This window comes from Arachis stenosperma, chromosome 3, assembly GCF_014773155.1.
Source record: "Arachis stenosperma cultivar V10309 chromosome 3, arast.V10309.gnm1.PFL2, whole genome shotgun sequence".
In the NCBI taxonomy this organism is placed as follows: Eukaryota; Viridiplantae; Streptophyta; class Magnoliopsida; order Fabales; family Fabaceae; genus Arachis; species Arachis stenosperma.
Window position 1 is genome coordinate 41,823,715 of NC_080379.1, and position 8,205 is coordinate 41,831,919.

Sequence of the window (8,205 nt, forward strand, 5' to 3'; positions counted from 1 at the left end):
CATGCCCTATAAACCTTGAAATCACTTAACAAACGTATAACGACATCGAATGATAATAAGAGAAGATTAAAAATTAGCATTTTTAGAGCCTAAGAAGCATGTTTTGAACCATGACACACAATTAGGAAGAAATCTTAAAAACATGCTGATGACAAGTCATCTTAGGCTAGTTTCACAAGCCTTTTCATTAGTTTTTACTTGGTTTTCATGCATTCTTAGGCAATAAGTAAGTATTTGGATGAGAAATTCATGGTTGTCTTGATTCAATCAAATATTGCTAATTTTATGCATTTTCATGAGATTTATGCAAGAATTGATTGGTATTATGAAAGATGTAAAATCTTGTGATTATGCCAAGGCTTTGATGAGTTTGTTTGGTTGATGATAGGTGAAAGGAAGCATGAAGGAAGGTTGAAGAAGGAGCCTAGAGAAGATGAAGAAGAAGCAACGTTGGTGGCCAAGTTGGACCTCCAACGTTGCCTCCAACGTTGGAAGAAAGGGCAGAGCCAATCTCTGCATGATGTACTGATGCTCACGTTGGAAGGAGCGTTGGACATCCAACGTTACCCCCAACATGGTAAAGAAAAAAAGCTTTCTGAAAATTCTGAAAAAATTGCAGCAACGTGCACGCGTGCTACACGCGTATGCACAGTTGGAGATTTCTGGCAATCCACGCGCACGCGCAGCTGGCGCGCACACGTGGATAGGCAACGTTGGACCCCAAACGCTACCTCAAACGTGAAAGCCAACGTGCGCGATCTTGAATTTGAAATTCTAATTTTGAAAGATCATAACGGGGCGCTCGCGTCTATTGCGTGTACGCGCAAGTTTAACTTTTGAGCATCCGCGCGCACGCGTACATGACGCGCACGCGTGGATGTACATTTTGACCTAAGCGTGCAGATGCGCACAGCATGCGTACGCATGGATATGCGAACGTTGGCACTCCAACGTTGAGTCAAACATGAATGACAGAACCATAACCTAATTTTTCACAAGAACGTTTGACTCAACATTTGGCCGAAAACGTTGACTCCAACTTCAACACTAGAAAGGCATAATTGGAACACTCTTCTCCTCAATTTCATTAGGCACCAATTCAATCAATCCCTGCTTCAATCAAGGCTAAGTCCCAATTCCAAATACACTGAAGACTCAATTAAAAAGAAGAAGCCTATAAATAAAAGAATGCTTGAAGAGAAAAGAAGGCTGGCTCTGCTAGAGAGCAGTAGGAGTAGGAGTAGAATAGAGAATTCTCTTTGATACACTTTTCTACAATTGTCATATTTCAGTCTTGAATTCAATTTTACAGTTTCATTTTCATTGAGCTTGATTTACTCTTCTGCACTTCTACTTCTCTGTAACTTTACATTTCTGTTCTTGATTTAATCTGATCTACTATTCCTGCAAGTTTAATTTTCTGTAATTGGTCTGAGTTTTACTTTACTTCTTTCTTTAAATTTTCAGCACCCAGCCTACATTGTGCTGAAATCTACCTTTCTTGTTATTTAAGCTTTTGTCCAATCTACATTCTGCTAATTTACATTTACTGCAATTTTACTTTTCTTGCTCTTTAAGTTTTCTGCCCATTTATATTCTGCAATTTTAAATTCCTTGTCATTTACATTCTGTTGCTCAATTTCACCCAATTCACCAATGTTAGCTTGCTAGACTAATCACCCATTAAAGTTGCTTGATCCATCAATCCCTGTGGGATCGACCTCACTCTAAGTGAGTTTTACTACTTGACGCGACCCGGTACACTTGCCGGCGAGTTTGTGTGGAATTCTAATTTTCCACCAATCAAGTTTTTGGTGCCATTACCGGGGATTGATTTAGATCGACAATGATTAAGTGGGTGAGAAGTTTAGATCAAGCATTTTCTTTGTTTTTGTTTTCTATTTTAAGCTGACACCAAGGTGTTTGAGTTATTGCCTCACTAAGAAATTTTTCTCTGAGATATGAACTTCAATTTTCATTGGTGTTGTATTTTACAAAATTCAAATGGAGTTCAACTCATCTTATGATCAAACAAATTTTATGAGATATTATCCACCATTACCAATCTCTAATGGTGGCTGGGAATATCACCAAGAAATCACAAATTCTGAGCACTCTAATCAATGGAGATATGCTTCAGAACCACAAGATGAGCAAGAGAATCATATGGAATATTTTTCACCACCACAAAATGATTCAAGTCATTATTCTAATGGTGGCTGGAAGTATCACCAACACTACAAGAAAAACACCCATTCAACCACACTTTTTTTAAGCTACATTTGAAAAGCGTACCCTATTCATAGAATAGGCTACGCTTTTCTCCGTGTTCCCCTTTTATAAGAGAATAGGAAACACAATTATAGCATCATTTAAAAAGTGTAGCCTTAGATACAATAAAATTCACTTATAAAGCGTAGCCTTATGTTAATATCTATGGGTACACTTTTCATACCAAAGGGAACGCTTTTGAAGAGTGACATATTTGTTAGGATTTGGGTGCGCTTTAAAAGCGTTGCCTAATGTAAAAACCCCAAATACGCATAGAACACTTAGTGAAATTTTATTTTGTTTCCTTTTCATCATCGAAGCTTTGCACTCTCATTCGGTCATTCCTTCTCACCTACCAAAGCCCCAAATAACAAAACCCAGCCGCTTCTCCAATCTCCCCGTCGTTGTGCCTTCCGTTGTCGTGCGCCACTATCGCCGTCTCACTTGTCTGCTCGTCGCCCTTAGTCGCGCTTCTGCCGCCGTCCGTCCATCTTCGCAGCTCTTCCTTGAAAGGATGTGAAAACCCTAGCCTCCATCGCGCCGCCATCAATCTCACCATCGCCGCTCGTCGCGCTCAAGATCGGCACTAGGTTCGTCGTGGTCGTTCGCAATCCTCATGGTTCGTTGTTCTCGAGGGCCCTTGATCCCCTCGTTCGCCAATGTTTGCTCTCTTGTCCTGTTTCGCAGCTCTTCACCGTCGTCTGTCGTCGTGTTTATCGCCAGCTCGCCGTCATCGAAGGTCAATGCTCTGTTCGTGGCTCACTGTAATAGTGTAATGACATTGTTATTCGTTTTTTTTTTGCTCTGTTCATAAGGGTTATTGATCTTTGAATTATTCTTGAATGATTTTTTATCAATTTTTCATTCATTGATTAATTGATTGTTGAGTAGCTCTTACTGCTGTTTGTGATTTTCATTGTAAATATGCTGCTATCCTGCTATTCTTTGTGCTTTTGTGGCTGTTTGTGATTAGATTGTGCTGTTTGTGATTATTTCATCCCATATTTTTGATAGTTAACTGGATTTAATTTTGTTCCTGGGGTTTGAGTTTCTTCTCCAAACTCCCCAGTTGCCTTCACTACCTCTCTCTTGGTCCAGAGATTCTGTCTCCACAGGTTTTTTTTTACTATTTTATTTTAATTAACAAGATTGAAGTGAATGTACTATAATTTCTTGAGGTATGTGATATATTTGATTAATGTGAATGAAGAACACTAGGTTGAATTGAATTGAATTGAATCATGGATAAGAGCATGTTAGCTGGTTTGGAATCACTTCCAGAAGCTGATCAGCAAAGAATGGCGTCCATGATGTAACAGGTTCAAATCCGTGACAGGTACCTCCTCTTCACTCTATCTGTTAACTAATTCCATGCGTTTTGATTTGAACTTCATGTTCCTAAATTCCTGGCCTTGGTTATTTATCATCAGTTACTGGTTTGGGTTCGGGTTCCGGCGAAGCCAAGCTTGCAGATGGTTCATATTTAGCTGGTTTAGCCATGGGAGACTCACCTAGGAGTACAACCTTTTCCTCTGCATTTCTTTATTCTGCAAGCTTTTTTCTTATTCTATCTTGTTATTTCCTTTAGGTTTTAACTGCTATTATTGCACAATTTTAATGGACTTTGGTTTGTTAAATTAAATGTAAATGGTTCTTAGGGATATTTTCAAGTGTTTAATAGTGGGTTCGATGAATTTTGGCTCTTTCCAACTAAAGCTGGCACAGATTCTTCTTGCATTATGTAAACCACTCAGCTCAATATTCTCCCCCCTTCATGGAAAAAATGAAGGGAAAAAAAATTCATGCTTCACGTTAAATTGCTTTTTTCTTTTTTAATATTAATGTTGGGAGTGTTTATGTCTATCTCTCTGCAATGGGAGGAGAGCTTTTTAGGGTTCTATGGTTGTTGGTGGATTCAAAAAAGTTAACACATTGTATGCAATTTTGGGCTGTCTTTGTTGGTTTCACATGTATCATATTCATTGGTAATGATTATTTAAATTAATGTTTACTCCATTGTTATGTCCGTGAGAGATTTGTTTGGGAGTTTGATTTTTTCATTGGCGAAGAAAGATTTTTGAGACATAATAATAACGTGAACGATATGATTTAAGAGACTTTGATTTGTGTCTGAATTGGGGTCTTAACTTTGCCCCTGGCACAAGTAGTGTGCCTCAGCTTTTATCTTAGAGTAACATCAAAAGTAAGCATATGATTCCTGATGGTACAAATTGAAAATGAACCTTTTTATATGTATATTTTTCTTGACAAATATATGTGCATCAAGTTAAGCAAGTTTTACTTACAAGAAATTGCTTATTCTTCCTCTGACCTATCCATTTAATAGCAAAGGTTGTTCATATGCCAAATTTTCTTCTCTGCTGGTCGATTATTTTCTTGCTTATTGGTTGTTAACTGCTTTGGTGCACTCTTTAGAATCACTTGAATTGATAGAGAAATATGCATGATTTTACATATAAAATGTCTTTCACTTCTTTTCACTGTACAGGCACCAGTGAAACACAAGTGTTTGATGAACAAAGTCCATCAAGAAATAGCTTTTCAAGTTTTGTTTTCAGTTTGAATGTGTTGATAAGAGAAGAGAAAATGGAGAGTTTGGTGATGAGTGGGAAGAAGCTTTGTGTAATGGTGTTATGTTTGTGCTGGGTTCATGCAGTGACAGCTTCTGTTACATATGATCACAAAGCAATTGTTGTTAATGGGCAGAGAAAGATTCTGTTTTCTGGTTCTATACACTACCCCAGAAGCACACCTCAGGTACTTTCTTTCTTAATTATATTTTTCTTTTATTAATCATTCTTTTTAATTGTATTTTCTCATTGTTCATTGATGGGGAAATACATGTAGATATGGCCAGAGCTTATTCAAAAAGTTAAAGAGGGAGGGTTGGATGTTATTCAAACCTATGTGTTTTGGAATGGCCATGAACCTTCTCCAGGAAAAGTAATTCACTTTCCAAAAAATTTGCGAGGGTTTTTATTCTTTCATTTGTAAAAGAATTGGAAAGAAATTAAAACTAACATACATTTGCTTACAAAATCTTTTAGTATTATTTCGAGGATAGGTACAAACTTAGTTAAGTTCATCAAGGAAGTGCAGCAAGCTGGACTTTATGTTAATCTCTGAATTGGTCCCTACATATGTTCTGAATGGAACTTTGGGTAATGATCTTCATAATTTGGCTTATAATTCAATATAATATTAAGAGTGAAAGGAGATTATTGTAATGCTTATTGCTAAGTAAACACTTCTCTTGCAGGGTAACTTTGCAGCCATCTTGAAGGCAATGCATTCTTTTAGTGCTGAATCAGAAAAGGAGTTGAGCTTTTCAAAGGGTGATTTCATTGTTGTGCGAAAGCTTTATTTTCTCAGTTAATGTCATTGTACTGTTATACTTTGTTTTCTATGTGAATATCCTCAAACATGCCAGGTGGCTAGCTACTAAATGAGTTTGGTTATCTAATTTAATTTGATACCTAAATTATAGCTACTTTGATACCTTTCATCAGGTGGCTATCTATTTTTTGATAAACTGCTCTGCATAGTGAAATATAAGTTATCCATTTCTCATTTTGTGAGATTAAATCTCTACTGTTGTCGACAATTGCTTCCTACTACTTTCATAATGAAATTTGTTTCAGTAAATGAATTTAAATCTCTCACTTATGTTGATTTAATGGGACTGTTAGTGATTACACTTAGTTGCTTCCTTCACTTGAATTTACTTACTGTTAAGAGATTAACTTGCTATCATTTCAGAACATTGTCATGGTTTTACTTTACATTTTCCTGATTTTTATTTATTTATTTATTTTTTGTTGTTCAGTTTGACATATTTGCTGAATTTGAAATAGAATTGTTGGGATCAGAAGGGATTGTGAATAAGGAGGACTCTAAATTTTGAAGGGTGTGGAGTTGGTGCGGTTGAGAGAAGGGCGTTTGGACCATTTGGCATTTTGGCTATTGCAAATGACCAACTTTCTGAACTAACACCAATTTATTTCCGTCTTTCAAATTATGGAAATGGAACCTCAACTACTACAACTATTACTACTTCTACTTCTACTTCCTTCTGTGTTGATGAAACTAGGTACTATTAACTAATGAATCATCATCATTCATATTTGTTTCTTCCTTTATTAGGAGAAAGTGACAAAATATATGAGTTGTTGGATAATAATGCAGGTCATCAAAGGCACCTGATGTATCAAAGCTAGTTTTCGGAAGCAAATTGCCTGTTCTAAGTGATGAAAAACTATCATTGAAGGTATTGATATGTAGTGTCAATTAACCTATTTGTCTCACGTGACTTGATTCCCGAGATAATATTTAAATTGGATTATAAAAAATCACACATAATTCGATATGGTTCATTAAACTGATTAAAGATTCAATACTTTCAATTTAGTTCTTAAAAGATATCACTATGAGTCAAGTTGGTAAGTTAACTTTACTACTATGTCACTAATGATCGCTGACATATGGAGACACCTGCACTCTTTTCTTTGAAGGCATGTTAAGCATATCATCTAATTCACTTGTGGCAATGACTTCTCAGCTTTCCGAGGCAAAAAAACGAGAGCGAGCCTTTACGAATAGAGGACACCGGAATCAGTTGCGCTCAATGGGAGAAGCCAAGAATTTGCTTCAATATATGTTCAATTCAGTCGCAGATGTTAGCTGCTCTATTTGACATCAATTTGTTTTTTTCTCTTCTATCATACGATTAATAGCTTTTATTAGAAGATACTTATGTAGGATACAATATTTTGGTTTTTTATAGTTTATTAGTAGTAAATTCTAAGTGGTCTAATGTATATTTTAATATGGGTATGTTTAATTTAGTGTGAGATGTATGAATACTCATTTATGATCATCCCAATATTTTTAGTTCATTATAAATATATTTTGTTAAAGGATAATTTTTATTATTTAAAGAATATTGTATGGTATTATTATGTATTTATTTTTATTTTATAATTTTTGACTAATTTAATTAAAAAAAATAGGATTATATATATATAATCATATTAATAAAAATATTAGGTTTTAGAAAAAAAGATTATTAGAATATATATATATATATATATATATATATATATATATATATATATAGAAAATAATAAAAAAAACAATGAGGGATCTAAGGCTACACTTATATACAGTAGCTATAGTATAAAAAAAAGAGGGACCTAAGGCTACGCTTATAAAAAGTAGCTATGATATACAATGTGGCTACGCTTTACAAGTGATGCAGTAGCGTTGAAAAGCGTAGCCTATTCTGGAAAAATGAAAGCTGAAAAGCATAGCCTTTGGTCCTGGACAGCATCACTTAAAAAGCGTAGCCTATTCCTAAACGCCAAAAACGTATCCCTTGATGCAGAAAAGCGTAGCCTTTGAGAATAGGCAACGGCTGAATAGGAATCACCCCAAAAAGCGTAGCCATAGCTCAAAAAGCGTAGCCGTAGCCTAAGGCATCATTTTTTTTCACTTTTGGCTACACTTTTCAAGTGTACCTGAATGGGTGTTTTTCTTGTAGTGCAAGAAATGATAGATGATGAAGCAATTCACATGAGATGTGATCCAGAACCACAAGATGATTTATGTCATCATCCTCATGGTAGCTGGGCATATCAACAAGAGTATGAACAATCAAGTGAAATAAACTATTTCCCAGAGCCACAAAGTGACTCGTATTGCTATGATACTGACATAAATTGTGGCTGGGAAGGGAATTTTAATGTTTCATCTTCTGTTCATCAAGGAACATCATCATTTGATTGTGCTGTCAATACATACATGGAAAATTGTTTTCCAATGCCACAAGATGATTCATACTGTGATGAATTCAACAATTCTTCAAGTTGTGCTTGGGAGAATCAAAACCAGAAAGTATTTGACAATTCATACTCC

The 8,205-nt window shown here is 35.7% G+C and overlaps 1 long non-coding RNA gene across 2 annotated transcripts; it reads left to right on the forward strand.

Annotated features, from left to right (window-relative positions):
* Positions 1-3,728: 3,728 nt before the first annotated feature.
* LOC130970408 (uncharacterized) lies at positions 3,729-6,248 on the forward strand. Of its 2 annotated transcripts, none has more exons than XR_009082060.1 (6): positions 3,729-3,788; positions 4,949-5,049; positions 5,140-5,235; positions 5,340-5,453; positions 5,552-5,627; positions 6,147-6,248. It is a non-coding gene; the product is annotated as an uncharacterized LOC130970408 (long non-coding RNA). The 2 variants fall into 2 exon arrangements; XR_009082061.1 differs by lacking the exon at positions 3,729-3,788 and adding an exon at positions 3,952-4,012.
* The last annotated feature ends 1,957 nt before the right edge of the window (positions 6,249-8,205 follow it).